This window comes from Tetrao urogallus, assembly GCF_951394365.1.
Source record: "Tetrao urogallus genome assembly, chromosome: 3".
In the NCBI taxonomy this organism is placed as follows: domain Eukaryota; kingdom Metazoa; phylum Chordata; class Aves; order Galliformes; family Phasianidae; genus Tetrao; species Tetrao urogallus.
This window is the reverse complement of record NC_136815.1, coordinates 60809957-60827583: the sequence shown is the minus strand read 5'-3', so window position 1 is coordinate 60827583 and position 17627 is coordinate 60809957.

Genomic DNA, 17627 nt, shown 5'->3' with positions numbered 1-17627 from the left:
CAATTGCTCTCCACCCACCAACCAGCACCCAGCCAGTCCTCAAACAGTGGCTGCCCATCAGACCAACTCTCCAAACTTTTTCAAGGTGTTTTCTTCATTTCATATGGTATGGAATATCCCATTGGCCAGATTAGGTCAGCTGCTGTGGTTCTATTCCGTCCCAACTCCTTGAGCCCCCTCAGTGCCCCCTCCCCCCCACCAGGACAGTGTGAGAAGCTGAGGAACTGAAATATCCTTGGTTCTGACCAACACTGCTAGTAACAACCAAAACATTGGTGTGTTATCTACATTATTTTTCTTCTAAACATAGCATCCTATGAAGCACTATGAAGGAAAAGTCAACTTAATCCCAGTTGAAATAAGGAGAAGAATAAAAATGGATATTCTTTGTAAAACCCTGTAGTGCAGAGGTAAATGATGATGATGATGATGATAATAATAATAATAATAATAATAATAATATATTATGATATTTAAGTTCTTCCCCTCATTGGAATAACCCTGAAAAACAGAATAGTGGAAAAAAAAACAAACCTGACAATAGCTGACAATTCTGCTTTGAATCTTCAGGCAAATATTACAGAAAACTTATTTTTTGACCCACCTACTGAGGTTCAAAATCCAAAGTGCTCAAAATATGTGAAAGCCTTCTTCAATCTAGCTAAAACAGTGTAAATCAAGTTATACAAGTTTTGTCTCAGAAAAAGATATTCTTTCCCATAGATTGTTTTCCATTAAGTAATATAATGTTCTGACATAATTCCTGTGAATTTTAAAATTTCACTAGTGACATTCCTGTTATTCCCTGAGACCTCAAAAGTAACCAAAGGAAAGTTATGATTAATTTGAAAGCAGAAAGAAAGAAAGAGAAAAAAAAAAAGTTGTTTAGTGAAGATTTCAAGCATCATATTTTATTCATATTTATTTCACATATACAAAAAAAAGATTAATGTAAAATGCATTGAAATACTTCATGAAATAATTCCCTGGTTTTATATACCCTTAGATACCTTTCCTAACAGATAAACTCATTCTTACACCGAATTCTTGGAATTATAAATCATCAAAATGTGCTCAGGGACATGATTTAGCTAGCAGTGAGCCGTTAGAGTTAGGGTACTATGGTTAGGTTGCAGTTGGACTTGATGATCTTTAAGGACTTTTCCAACCTGAGCAATTCTATGGTTCTATGGTTCTCTCACTATGCACTTTCAGTTACACCCCATTCTAGTAATTTCTCAATTCTTATAGATCAAGAATGCAGTGAATGGCAAACTTTGCCATCTTAGGTAGAACTGCTGAGTGAAATATTTCATATATTCCATAATCTCAGAAAACCTCTAAGCTAGTGGCAAAGTTGAACAGTCAGAAAGTGGTAGTGTCATCTCCTCCATCATGTATGTGAAGGGTAAGAGTAAGAGAGTGATTTTGAGCTCACACTTCTACCCTGCCTGTAGGTAAGTCACTAAAGCAGTAACATCCTTTCCTCTGTGCTGTGAACCCTACTGACGTCAACTTGTGTGAAAAAGAGTGTGGTTTGCCTACAGTGTGGAAGCTGTTTGCTTTTCCTTGACACCTGAAAGACAAATCCCTTCCAAAAGAAAACCTTGTTGAGTAAAAAAAAACTGAAACACCTGATGATATCCACAAAGAAAGCCACTACGCCCTTACAGAATGACATTCTTACTGTACTCCCAAGGGTCTGTGAGATGAATACATTGATGACCCTGTCTTCAAATTGAATACCTACTAAAAAGCAGAGAGGATCTGGGAGAAAAGAAACCATGCCACATGTGCTATAGTTTCACATGACACTACAGCAGAAATGTTGTAATCTCCAGCTATAACTAAGTTTGAACTGATGATCTATCAGCAGTAGTTAAATTTCCATGATGAATACTCATTAACAAATTTGGGGGAGAAAAAAAGAAGAAAAGAAAAAGTTTTTCAGAAATCAAAACTATAAACAATTTAAGATAACCAAAATCTTTTGCATTTTTATGACTGACTCCACAGAAGAATGAAGTATTCTTAAGACTCCATAGAAGAAGTATTCTTAATCTTTATGCATACATATATAAAAACATGCAGGAAAGATGAGGGAGAAATCATGTTTCAGATCCTCAATATTTAGTCATTCACTTTGTGAAGAACTAGATAAAGATTTTTGCCTGCTTCCTTTTTGATGAGTCAACAAACACGCTCAATTAATTTCTTTCTACTCTCATCACATTTAGGAGTAAGTTACATTTACAGTGTTGGTCTGTCATTCCATTAGTGTATCTGAAGTTATTTTAGAGATGTCAAAAAATAGCAGACCCAGCAATTTCTGTTCTTACAAATTTTTCCCACACTTGTTCCAGAAGTACTACATACATGCTGAATCCTTTTCTCATCCTCTGTCTGACAGAAAACCATTTGCTGTAGAGTCTTTCTATTCACACTCTTCTCTGCTGTTGCTGACAGAAATTTGTGATGAGTTCAGTGAGAGAGCTTAGAGTTCCCACATCTGGATGCCTAGAACTGGTCAAGCCAGATGGTGTCATAATTTTTGAGAAGCTGAACACATGATCCATGTATGATTATACTGCCCTCCTTTTATCAAAAATGTTACAGATGGTTGTGATTAGTCATATGTGCCTTTCTTCTCTCTGAATCCGCCCTTTAACTTCATGTGATCTTTCATCATATAGACAAGGACTTTGTTCTTAGGCAGAATCTGGAAGATGTTATGATTGTTACAACACTTTGCTATGCTGTCTTTTCTTTGCTGAGGGCAAAAACATCACCTTTGTCCAGTTATTTTTCTGGCTATCCTGACATTTCTTTTCCCAATTGCTTTTATCGTTTCTTATAATACATTAGCTACTGTTGATCCTTTAAGAATGAGTACATAATCAGTTACTCTTACCCAAATAAAAGTTTTTTTATTTAATAAAATAATATCATATCATATCATATCATATCATATCATATCATATCATAAGAGCTCTTTTTGTCATCCTATTTGGAGAATAGCTCTGAGGAAGCATGTGGACTTATGGATTCAGCAAGACGTTTAATACTAGTACTCAGAGCACAGCTAACGCCTATAACTTGTCTCAACTTTGCAATTTAGCAGGTTCACCGTATTTACACAAGAAGAGGGTGGATGGGTGAATGCAATTATGTCAAAAGTGCAGTTTTTACATCACTAATTCTGAACTCATTCTATTTATTGGAGATCATGATCATGTAATTCCAATAGGCAGGAGAAAAAGATAACTCTTCAAAGTGGCCAAATAAGAGAAAGCTTCATGCAGATATTCTTTTAAATATATATATGTAGATTTGATTACCTTTCAGACTGATGTTGTTACGTCAATGTAAGATATTGTTATGGCCCTTTAGTATACTTGCATTATCTGCTATTATTCATAATTTCTGATTCCTGATTCAAGTAATCCTGCTAATTGGCTTGACAATACATGCACGGTTTGACTGATGGTCCATTAGTAAATGAAAAGCTACACCTAGCAGCAATAAAAATTTTAAATCATCAAACCTAAATAAGATGAGTAAAGATTAAAAAAAAAAAAAAAGAAAGAAAGATTATCTGTTGCACAGGTAGCCCAATTATATTTGCAATTAATCTTGTACCACCACCAAAAATCATAGGATTACAGCCTTACACCATGTAAGTAGGGGGTGGGGGGGGGGGAAGAAAAAATAGAAGAAAAAAGAAAAAAAAAAAAAAAAAAGATCGGCTGTGAGCTAAAATCAGAAATGATTTAAATTCAAATTAGAAATTTGACACCAAATTTTAACATAGTGGATACATAATTGCTAGAATGACCCTGCAGGGGTAATAAAACAGGAATCCCCAGCAAAAACAGTCGCTGATGCTATACTTTCTTTCTCTCCCCCTCACAGTTTGCACACCAAAGTCTAGGTAGCCTGGCTTGCACTAACTCCAGTACTGAATGATCCACCCAGCTTTGGGCCTTCAGTGTAGATATTTTTTATATAAACATGATTGTTTGGGTTGTTTGGACTGTAATATATAACAAGTCATATTAGATGATTTAATTGTCTCTTTTGGGCTTTAAACTCAATGCTATGGGGACACAATTGTTTTCTTATGACTCATGTGGAAGGAATCCAACCTATTTCTACAAACAAGAAGTATCTCCCATGGATATTCTTCATCATACTCATCTCTTTTCATGGAGGTGCGCATGATGATTGAAGCACAGCACTTTCTTGTTAAATAGATCAGAACAGATCTTCTTGCTCTTAGTTTATATTGTATAAAAATTTGATAAACAACAGTTACATTATTAAGTTATTAACAGATCCATGTGAAAATCAAGCAACTGTTCCATTATAATATAGAATCCACATGTCACTATAAATACATTTATTTCAGATATTTAAATTTTTATTTATAATAGCACTCATATTTTTAATATCTTAGAAAATATGAAATGACTTAAATCCTCATTGTCAAAAGTAAAAATTCATAGTTTACAAGGCAATAAAAAAGTAAAATTTCACATTTTCCTCTGATATTTTTAATTTCAACATCATAATTATGGACAGACTTAAGAATGTAGAAATTTATGATGTCTCAATGCAGTATCTGATATTAATGATATTTTTGGGTGGAGGATTTATGCACTTATAATCCTTTACAAATATGTAGATTGTTTTGAGGCCTAGGAAGATGTATTATAATTACATGCTCACAATTCCATTCAACCAGCAAGCAATGAGGGAGTGAACAGGTACCATGAAAAAGTCTTCTTCCTAGACAGGAACTAAAAGAGTTACTAGTATAACCAGAGCTTCTACATGAAGGTGGCCAAATGGTCTCTTGCCAGATGTAATATTTGTCACCATGGAGGGCTCAGACTGCGTTATACCATGAGAAAAATGCCTCAGCTATGCAAAAATGCTTTCCATAGGAAAAAACTAATGTAGAGTTAAGATGGCAGACTGATTGGGAACTATGTGTGGTTAATATGAGAGGAGGCGGTAGTTTCATTAGTGGATGCTTTGCTGAAAAACAGAATAAGCCAAGAGAACAATCTGGGGAAATTTCTGTAGAGGACTACAAGGATTACTCACTGCTCCTGCCTGAATCTTCTTGTGAATTTTTGAACGGTGGGTTGTGACAGAGTAAACTGTCACATGGGAGGAAAATCTCTACAGCTGGCTCCAATTAGCCACTAAGCCTTCCAAAAATTGGTTACAGTGGGAGAGGCAGGAGGAAAGGGATGGATGGAGGGCTGAAAGAAGAAGCAGTGGCAATACTTTAAGATCCAGATTATTCCAATAGAAAGAAAAGAAAATCCAAAAAATGACTACATATTAATGAGGGCCAAAAATGAAATTTAAGTAGTATGTTATTATTTTGTTAAAATAAAATTGTAAGAACAGCAGTTGGGGACTGAATCCCTGGAGTCTTTTCTGCTTGTTCATATGTTCTTTTCAGAAGGAATGAGAGAATCCATGAGTGAAAATAGAAGAAGGTTGTAAAATATATATTGGGAAACCACTTTAAAGAGGTGTATATATTTTTTTTCATGGATTCTCCTAATATTAATTAATATGTTGGAGTAGTTCAGGTTACTCAACTAGCCTGTGAAATACAGAAATATTACAGTTCAATCTATAAGTAGAATAAAATTATTAAACTAAGAGAATACCTTTCAATCTATGTCAAAACACAGCTTAGAATTGTTATGGATCATCAAAGATCTAGCAAATGATTTACTTTTTCAGTTTTGACAAGATGTGATAGATATATTTACATGGTGTTTTTCATTTTTCACTAATCTACTTAAGCTTCAGAACATACAAAATATTCCTTCTATGCAATTGGTTCTTAAAAAACTGTTTTCTGGACACTTATAACATTCCATATTGCATAACATATGAACAAGGCTTCAACATATATCCTAAAACTTTGGAAAATATATAATTCTGGATTTACTTCTACAGTTGCTCAGAAGATATCTCAGGAAAACTATAATGAAATGTTTTATGAATTAAAGTGAATAAGTCTTTCCTCAACATAAATACTTCCATAAGTAACAAATGAAAAAGTATTAACTTTCTTAATATGCACTTTCCCACACTTTATGGTCATATAATAAAATATAATTGCTTTCACAATGTGGTTGTAATCTTTTCTTCAAAATCATACCTATGTTTATTTTTGGCTTTCTAAAATCAATCCAATTACATAATGCATTCTTTCACAACGTTTATGAAAAACATTGGATTATTTTGCACTGAGATCTCTGTAATCACGTAATTTTCTCATTCTTTCGTTACTTTCATTAAGAGTGTATAACTCTTGGCAATCATCCCAAAAATTGGATCTTCACATTGTCCAGAGTATTTCTAGAGGTGATCACAATCGTCTCTCTTACTCTTTTATGATATTACAATATTTTCTAGTTACCATATTTAATTTGCAAAAAAAATAAATCTGACATCCAATTTATTTTATTATTTCTTTTACCCTATTTCCCTTTAAACTAAATTATTTGAAGCTGATATTCCTGTATAAGCAGAATGTGATTGTATGATGTGATAAAGAAGTTATTACTGATGCGCTAATCATTGTGAACTGTAAAAGACACTTAAACTGGGTGGCAGAAATATCCATTAAGATATTTCTGGTTTTCCCCGGACTTGAGGGTGTACCTTGCTCTCTAGTTGGATTGCAAGGGAGATCTACTGAACAGAATCAAAAGTTGCACAGATACTTGTTTTAAATATTTTGAGCTTTATATTAAGCAGAAACTTGTGATGCTGCTCTCCCAAAACCCACATAACTGAAAACTGAAACTCCTTATTTCAGGGACAGAAATATCAAGTAATAAATTTCTTTTTTTTTTTTTTTTTTTAGTATTACTGCAGCAAAACTAATAGGATTGAATTGTCATTGTACAATTCCTTTAATTGTTAATATATTTTAAATGTTCTCACTTTTCTGCTAGTCCCTGTATCTGTTATTATACTTTCTTTATTAACTCTTTGACTCTTATTTTCTATTTTCCATATAGTGCATAGTAAGTTGCAAGCTCTGACATATTATAGGAGATTTAGGGGAAAAGATGTAGACTAGTTTTATATTAATCCCCTCTCACTAATTCCATGTTGGTGCTTAGATCCAGTTGTCATACTCTGAATCATATTTTGAGGGACAAGCAGAGGCAGAACTAAAGTTTCTATTGCAGATGTTGTGGAGACAATATCCCAAAGTGCTAATAATAGACTAAGTTATATATATGTAAATATATATATTTTTCTGAAATAGAGAAAGCATACAAAAACTCACCACATTTAAAATAAAAGAAAAAATAATAAACTTTCCTGTCACTCTCAAAAAAAAAAAAAGCACAAAAAAAAAAAAAAAAAAAATCAGGAGCACTGTGGCAAGGCATTCCTTACATCAGCTGCTAAATTTTGCTTTATGTGGGCAACATAGTGTTAAAATCATCTCTTCACACTTGCTGCAAAAGTAAGAATTGGTTTCAGTTATTTAAGTTGAAATAGCTGTATTACTTTCTTGGAATAGAGATGGAGGATGTCAAAGGGCATTCCTGAAGCTCAAAAAAAGCATTAATAGCACCTCCAATATTCTTGCACACAGATTTAAACTCTTCTTTTGAAATCTTTGTGGCAGCCAGAAAACTTGGTCTTGGAACCATTCTTGCTCACACCCTGGAGGGTGAAGAGAGGATCATTACATATATTTCTAGTCTGCTGACTTAAGTGGAATGAAATTATCTAGTCTTTAAAGCAATAGAAGCACCATTTACAGTCAGGGCCCTGCGGCAGTATGACCCTTCTTTCTCTAAGCTGTAGTTATTGGCAATGCCAGTATGACACCCACAGCTTAGACTCCACCTTCTCTCCTCATTACAAATGACCTTCTTTGTAGTCCTGGACCCTCCGTGTTTTTGACAATTGCCACACAGTGCAAGAAGGAAAAAGCATCATGTCTGTGGAAGGTGTACTTAAAAATCATCCCTGTGTGTCAGTCAGAGACTAAAGAAGACATTTCTTGTCCTGTATCCAACTCATATACAATGTACTGAACAGCTTCCCACAAGGATTTTCTGTTTAAGATATGAGGAAATATTAAGGAAAGATTAAAAGTGAAGCGGTGAGACTAGCAAGTTATTTTCTTTCAACTTAAAAATGTATTTCTGTGAAAATGCTCACTTTAGCTGTTGTTCAGTCATTAGTCTCTCTGCTGTACAAATGCAGATGAAGCTCTTCTTTCATCTTTTCAGTTAAAGTTCAAGTACATAAACAGGGCAGCAAGAGAACTCTGTCTATTCCAAAGACCAGATACAAGACTGTGCCTCCAGGGCTTTTAGTCTCATTCCTTTTACACATAGAAAAATCAGATAATTCACCAATCCCTAAAAAAATTCCTTGATCGTAGGGGACTCACCCTTATCTAATAAGAATTTATCCAGAATAGCCTGGTGGCATCTATTAAAATAGACTCAATGCTTTGACTTTTAAAAACTGATTTAGTCTGGCATTTTTATAATTGCTAGTGGCTTCAAAGTGTTCTTTTTTGTTTGCCAAGCAAACACCCTGATCTGATCTGGTCATCTACAGCGTCAATTTCATTTAATTTCAGTGGAAAATACAGACTTTCCTGATTTTCAATTTCAATTTTGCACTGGATATTTTCAAATGTTAAAAAAAACTGACAAATCTTTTGATTTTTTTTCCAATTACCAATTATAACACTGTGAAAATGAGATTTCCAAAAATGTTAATAACATTATACAATACGCTGAGGATTTTATAGCCCAGGTCTTTATAGCCTAGGTCTTTAAGAAATAACTTCCTTGAAATCTCCGAGTCTGCATCCCTAAACTAATCCTATAGAACTACTTTTTGGTATTCTCTACAAAGAACTGTATGGGACACATATGAATTGAGCAAAGCCAGTTTCCAACAGCCGAATATCTGCTTATGTGTATTTTATTAATATTAGGGTTCCAAGGACATATATTCTTGACAGTATGCAATATAAAAACCCGTATTTGTGAGTGTTTCCACCATATATATCCTCCTCTAACTACTGATATTTGCTAATGGTTAGAGGGAGAAGTCTGGGTTTAAGACTGTTTTTTTGCTGTATCTACATTAAGATACACATCAGAAAACAGCAACCATTTCCATTGCTGTTTTGTAGTTTCAGAAGAATAGTTCTTTTAATGCTTTGTATGAAAAAATTTTTTACATTACAGTGTGCTTCTAGCTGCAAAAAGTGTTTGAGAGCAATTATCTTTACATGTTAGACTGGCAGAATCTCAGGCTTTCAAAGCAAGATGCAGAAGTAAACAAGCTCTGTAAAAAGTGCAGAGATGTAGCTTAAATATTATACACCTATTTGTATCCTCAATAACCTTTTTTTGCCATCACGTATAAGATATAACTGTGAAATTTCCTTTAATGCTGAATTGATACTGTTGAGTATCTTGCTGTACAGTTCCAAAGTTGAATCTCCATGTACTGTGCTAATAATACACCTCCAGACCCATATCCTCCAATTGCTTTAAACCATTCTCTACAATTAATGATTTCTCTTAAAAAGCCCAAAATCTCTAAAGTGATACTTTCTCTCAGAGCATGCATAAGGGTTAAGGGAATCTCAAATATTTAATATCAGAAAGAGGAACTAATTACAGGAAGAGTCTGAGGTGAGTAACTTATACACAGAAAAAAAATGATTCTGAAATTTTCCCAGGTTTTTAACAGTGGCACTCTGACTTGCAAGACAGAATTAAAAATTCTAACCTCTTTAATCATGAAATGCGATAGTTATCTTTAGAAGATGAGCCTGAAGTAATAGGACCAATTAATGTAGGAAATGCTGCTGTTTTTCATTCTCTGGAATCTCCTGGTGTACAGCTGATGGGGGTGGGGAAGGTAGCTTGTATAGCAATAGTACACAAGGAAAGTGATGTGTTTGCTAAACTGATCAATACCATGATTAACTTGACCAAGCAAAAGACTGATCAATCTTATTACTGATCAATCTAGCAAACATATTAGTGTCCCTGTGTAGTGTGGCTACACTGTGTATATTAGTGTTTTATGAGGATATACATGCATCAAGTTATTCAAATGAACTTGCAACAGATGCATACTCTTTGTCCAGAACCAAAGCAGAGATAAATTGATCACAGCCACTTGCACAGAAGGCAGAAAACTGACATAAGATTTATACTTTCAAAAAAGAAGATGATTTAAATATAGAATGAAAAATAAATCTTCCCTTATCTTGAATTTCTATACTGAGTCCCTATGACAGATAGCTGTACTTCCTAATGCAATTCAGGTCTTGTTTTGGCTTTTTTGAAAAAAAACATAATGTCTTAGTTCAGTGAAGACATACCAAATAGTTCTGTAATGCCCTCTGAACTTTGAAACATGTAAGATATTTTCTTCCTCCAATGGCAGCATGGTCTTTAAAGCCATGCTTTAAAAACTGATGCAGGCTATGGATTAAAAAAATAAAAATAAAAATAAAAATAAAAAAATAAAAATAAAAAAATAAAAATAAAAATAAAAATCTGGGATTGTATAAACGAGTTGCTGTTATCCAGCTGGATTCAAATCTAATCAATCAACTCTTGTTCAAGGTCAGATGTCTGTGAAAATTCATTTTATTAAAGCTGCTTGAGCATTTTTTGGTTTGCTGCTAAAAAAATATAAATATTCCAGATGATGGTTTTCAGGGCTTAAAATTTAAGACATTGTAGCATTGTTTATGTATAGATACATATTTCCATAACTGAAAGAATTTATGATTTTAGACATGCCATCTACCTTGCTGATTATCACTCTTTTCTCATTATCTCACTCTGTCTTGTCTTTCGGTTTGTCTGTCTCTTTCTGCAGAAATTCAGTCTTTCATGGAACACTTCTGATGTCAGTGAAATTAAACAGTGATGCTTTACTTCATTTCCTTATTCACAAAAAAATTTTAAGCAACTCAGAATGATGCTCCTTTTGCTAGTTCTGGGTTCTTCACTTCTTTCCAACACTTACCACATATTACATTCAGGATTATTTTTTGGAAAGATATATAGATAACTGCAGATTAGAGCTTGGCTATGTCAATAGTCACACTCCTCTGAATATCTGACATCAGGGTAGGATATTTAGTTTTGCAACAAAATTAGAATTATTACAATTAGAAGGAACATTTAGATCCCACTCACATGGTGTCAGAAAATCTGTAGTAACTTCACTGACTTTAACCTAAAACAAAAATGCATTTATACAAATTGAGAGCAAAGGCTCCTAGCAACAGGTATACCATGAAGTAAGAATTCAGTACCTGTCATATAACAAGAACCTGTCTTCAAATTTCTTACTGCTGAAAATGAAGAATGGTGGTGACAAGAATACATGCTCAAGCTGAGCAGCAGACACAGTAGTCCAGCATATCACCTGCCAGTCACTCTTACTGGACAAATGAACAAAGAATGCTCTGAAAGTAATGCCTCCTATGTTATTATGTTGGCCTACAATATCAGAGGTGGATGTTGGTGGTACTGCAGTAGAGGCTGAACCTTCCCACTAACATTCCATTACATTTTGTTGCTGTGGAAGAGATGGCAGCAAACAGACAGTCTGACAAAATGGCATCTGACATGGAATTGCAGATGAAGCAACTGTGTGGCACTGAATTCCTCCATGTGGAAAAAAAATGTATCTATTGACATTCACTGGCACTTGCTAAGTGTTTATGGAGACCAAGCAGTGGATGTGAGCACAGTGAGTCAGTGGTGTGCTTCAGCAGTGGCAACAGTGAAGTGGGTCACCTCCTCTAGTGCAGAGTTAACAAGCACAGCATGCAGGCTGCTGTTCATCACTGGTGAAAATGCATAGCTAATAGTGGTTATTATGTTGAAAAATAGTGTTTTGTAACTGAGAATATTCTCTATTGAATAGCGCTATTGTGCTCTTTGTATCTGTTGTAGTTTCCATGGAAATAAATAGGAGGCATTACTTTCAAAGCCACTAAACTCAAGCAGGGTCCTTTCCTCTGGGTTCTTCTGTAGGAGACTAGTGGTATGATTACAGTCACTGTGATTGAGTGATTCTCAATAGAGGGGGAAGGTACAAAGACCTTCAGAGGCATGTCTTTTCCTGCTCCTACAATATTGCACCATTGTACACGAAAACAAAATTTATTGTCTTCAAAAGAGTTTCCTTCTTTTTTGTTATCAGAGTCCTGTATTTAAATTTCCATATCTGAAAATCACGGAATCACAGTATGGGTGAGGTTGGAAGGCAACTCTGGAAGTCATCTGGTCCAACTTACCTGCTGAAGGAGGGCAACCTAGAGGTGGTTGTAAAGACAGTAATTCTTTTATCTCTTTATGTTTCTGTTATAGATTTGTGTTAACTCCCTTTTCATATTTGAAATGCTTCCTTTCTGGTAAAGAAATGTATTGGTCTAAAGCTTAGAATTTCAATACTTTATATGAGGACTGCAAAAACTCAAATTGTGAAGGTTTTCTTTTCAGTTCCACTGTCACTGACATGTGTTATTTACATTTACATGTGTCGTGAACAGCCCATCCACATTTCCATTATTTCTTTCCAGCTGGTACTTTATTTCAACTTCTTTAAAGTCAGAGTGTGGTAAACTTGCCATCCATCATTGTCTAAGCACTCTTAATTTGGCTACAGAGAGTGTGAAAGTGGGTTCGAATGGTGCACTAAGTCACAAATATAGGATCAGACAAGCCTTTGGTAAGGTCTTTGAAACCTGCTAGCTTCAGTCTGAATGAGCTTGAGAGAAAATTACTGATGCTCAGTTTGCACCTTTTAAGACCTCTGCATTTCACATTGCATTCTGAACTAAAGTGAAACCAAAAATTCAGATGAAAAGCTTTGAATGCCTGAAAGAGTTTCCATATTGTTTGGCAACACTCTCTCAACCTCAGATTAGGTAAAAGTCATTGACAAATGCAGCAGCACAACTTTAAAAATACTATGATTCTTCAGACCTGAAAAAACGGAAATGGGAAATCTGCCTGGATACAAAGAGCTTCTTTACCCAAGAAGAATCACAGGAAGGATCACACCCATCCAGTACATAAGTGGTGCCAGACCCTCAGCTATACAGCATAAATGCTGAATATACATACTGAAGATTTTAGCAAAGAATACTTTAACAGACAGTCTGTTCCTCCTGGATTTTACTCATGCAAAATTACGAAGATCAGCTGAGAGACTTACTGTGACCCTTTCTGCCAGGAAGTGAGTGATAGTGCTTTTCTGACCATGAAGAGCACAGGTTAAAGAAATCCAACTCAGATTTGAATGCTTGAAGTCTGCTTTAATTGAAAACTGCCCTATCCCTCTCACAGATGTTTACCGTTTGCTTATTCTTCTTCCTGCAAATGCACATGGTGCTGGAAAGACATGTAAAGTTTCCCAGATGGATGAAAGAGTAATGTTAATTTAGGAGCATTTATCTGTTCCTTTCCTTTCATTTTTTTTCCTCCTTTCTTATGCAGCCTCTGCCTTTTTGACTTTATTTTTACTTGAATAACTAACAACATTTTTTGTCATCTTCGTGGTCCATTCAAAATATGATTGTGCTTTCTGAAAAATATTGTCAGGTAAATACTGGCTTCTAGTCTGGAGCTCCCGAATAGTGTCGCTTTTCCCCATGATGTAACTGACATGATTTCTAATTCCTGAAAGTTTTCAGCAGGCATGTATGCATGAATGAATAAAAACAGAGCCAGCTTCAATCTGCCCATTCTCAGCCTGCCCAGACAAAAGTTAGCTCTAGTCCAGAACAGAGGTATGAGCACAAGGCGGTCCAAACCATATGCTTCATCTTTCAGCAGAGTATATTAGCTTAGACCCAGTGACACATGAAAGCATGTGTCATACTAAATTCAGTGGGTGGATTCAGGTTGATTCATTAAAATATTAAAAGTTTTGTCCCAGGTTTGACCCAGATATAACTGTTTAGTTATTTTTATAGGTCCCCTCCTTCCTTCAAGGCTTTTTTTTTTTTTTTTCTTTCTCTTTTTGCTTTATTGAGATTCATTTTGGAGTTGACATGACGTGGAAAAAGACAACAGTATAGAACTGGTACTGAATTACACTGCTAAGCACTGTCACTTAATGAGTCAAAAATAACTGTAAAAATCTCACTCCAACACAATCACGCTTTGATATTAATACTAAATTTCACACTATCTGGATATTATTTATGCTAATCTGACTTTTTTTAAAAAGCTATGGATAGTTTAATGGGAACACCATAGTGTGAGTTAAGCCTCAGAATCAACTGAGCGTCAAAAAAATTCCATAAAATGTTGTGAAAGTTTTCCAGAAAATTAGAAATGATACGCAGTTGAATTTAAAAACAAAATTTTAAAAATCAGAGGTTCTCACATATCTCTTTCTCAGCTTCTTTAGGCTTAATCAGCGTATCCTACACTACATTTTAAAGCCATGAGTGGACTTAATGACACACAAATTCCAGTCTTAGTATCACAGAAATTCCAATAGGCTGATGCTTCTACATCTGTCTAAGATTTTTATGCAATATCCCCCACACTTTCTATTGAAGAATGTCAATATCCATAAGCTAAGACTCAAAAGAAATATTGTTCTGTCTGAGACTGTAGTTTGTAGCACTTCTATTTCCTGGACTAGTAAAATCCTTATTTCATGCTCTTTTCTTAATAACCAGGTGTAACAAACTAAAGCTGTAATTGTCATCATAACAGGGATAAAACCCTATATAAGCATAAACAATACCAACAATTTCAATCATATTAATAGTTGTTTCTCACAGTTGTTACTGCAGTCTCCTGCCACAGAAAGCATTTTTATTTTTATGCTCTACACATACTTTTCCTTTTAAACAGAGTACTGGACTTTATAATTGCCCCTTGTTCATCAGCTTCATAGACACAACTCAACATCATACACTTGTTTTAGACTCAAGTGACTGTCACCTTACCCCATCTGAACTGGTCCTAACAGTTTATATTTCTCATCCAGTATCATTCCTGTTATGGTCTGGATAGTCATTTTTGTTCAAGCAGAGATACAACATACCAGCAAAAGAAATTCTCATAAGGTATAGAAAAATTGTGACATATTCTGTATCAATCAAATAAAACAAACCTAAGAAACCACAAGTGGATATTCTTCTACTGTTACACAACATTTTTATCTTGTCTATCTAACTTTTGGTAACACAATTTCTTGTTACAAGTTAATCTATGAGCATATTTGATAACCAGGAACAACTTTCTGAGATTAATCCATTTCAGGACAAGGATTTAAATCATACACAAATGTGAATACAAATCACATTACACTGGTTAACTGCTACATTTCCTTAAGTAATCCCAGTATACAGAGGATCAAAAAGGCTGGCACAATATTTACAAGAATTTACAACAATCTTTTGTTTGGTATTGTTTACATCAGTGTATAGAAGCCAAAACAAACTGTTTAGTATATTATACTAACCTACTAATTCATTATTCCAAAAATGATTGCTTACTCATCCTACCATTATTCTAGTTAAAAATTAGCTTGTAAAAAGTCTGTGTAACCTCATGTTTTGTTTCTGAGGATTATTTATATTTCTTGTTTGAGCATTCATTAATATAAAAACTATTGCTTTTAGCTTTTCTGATACTCCACTTTCAAGCATGTTGTGTTGTTCTTTAAATAGTAACTTCAATTATATGTCATTGGACATCATGGTTTCTGACTACACACCCAATCAAACGATTCCATTTCCTCTCGGCCACTTTTTTGCATCTATACTAAATAGCAGAAAAAAAAAAACAATATTAAAAAGACAAATGTAAAATGCATTCTAATTGCCTTACATTCTTCCCTTTCCTTTTAACACTTTAAAAGGCTTCCAAGTTCTATTTATTCATGTAATAAACAATAGCAGTAAACAACAGACCCCAAGTAAACATTTACTGTCTAAGGAGATGAAGAAAAAAAAAAGGCTCCATTTTGCTTCTGAAAAAGACAGAGATATTATGTCACATAGCAAAGATTCTTTAGAAAACCCAGTTTTCAAAAACTGAATCCAAAATTACAAGGGCTGCTCTGAAAGTAATGCCTCCTATTGTACTCACCCACAACATCAGAGGCAGATGTTGGTATAGCAGTAGGATCTTCCTACCAGTATTCCATTACATTTTGTGCCATGTGACAGATTGTGGCAGAGAGGTGACCAGACAAATTGTCTGACATGGGAGTGCAGATGAACCAAAGGTGTGGCACTGAATTCCTCCACGTGGAAAAAATTGTATCCATTGACATTCATTGACACTTGCTGAGATCAACTAGTGGTTGTGAGCATAGTGAGTCAGTGGGTACTGTGCTTCAGCAGTGGCAACATCAGCATGACAGACAAGCCACATTTTGACAGCCTTGCAGACTTTTACAAGTCCAACATGCAGGGTCTTATTCATTGCTGGTGAAAATGTGCAGTTAATGATTGTGACTGTGTTGAAAAGTAGTGTTTTGTAGTTGAGAATTTTCTCTGTCAAATAGTATTATTGTGCATTTTGTATCTGTTGTAGTTCCCATGGAAACATTACTTTTGGAGCCACCTACATGTATCTAGATGAACACACACAATCATACACAGGCACCAGGTGACAGAAAGGACAAGTTCAGGATGCATAATCTTAACTTAAAGTTACTACTTTCTCCACTATAAGACAAAGGAATATTTTACTTTATCACAAAGAGAAATGGTCTGAATTCATCATTTGTTTTTTCAGTAACAGTAAAAATTGTACAAAGCTTGACAGGGTAGCATAGTAGTGGGAATCTACATTCAGAGTCATGCGTATGTTAGTTTCACCATCACCATTTAGCTGAGGATTATTAATCACAATAAGGAGAATTAATGAGTGTGCAGAGGGATTCCTTGTGTATCAGTGGGTAGAATTACGTGCTGAGTTGTGCCAGGCTGATAGTTCATACCATTGCATTAAACTCTTCATGAAAATCGGTGCATATAGCACAGAAAGTAGTGCTAAGCAGTGGCACCAGAAACTTCAGGGATTTGCTTAAAATTCAGTGTGCATATTCCTAACAATCCAGTACACGTCTTTAAAATTTCAGTGCACATCTGTGAATGAATGCATGTTTTTTAAGGCTCTGCTTCACATTGTCCTAAGGTTCTGCACAAATGTTATTAATGTTAATGAGATCTCTATAGTCCTACAAAAGAGGTCATTCAGTATCGTACTTCATGCAGCCATATCATTGGGTTTCAGGTTGTGCAGTGGTAAGCCCTGAGAGATTGCCATTGTAGAAAAAGAATTGTCTAAAACAAAAAAGGTCTGCAATTTGGTTAAAATCAAATTTCAGACAGTTCAGATGATTACTCAATATCTTTGCAAGTTAATTTTCTACAACAATTTTTTTATCCTTCCACTGTTTGAGATGATTCAGTTTGCCAGACCTCCATGAAATTGTCGTAATCCTGGACATGTCTCATTTTTCCAAGTTCAAATGAGACCCTGAAAGTAGTTGGCTATGGAGCTCATTTCACTGTCTGTTAGTAA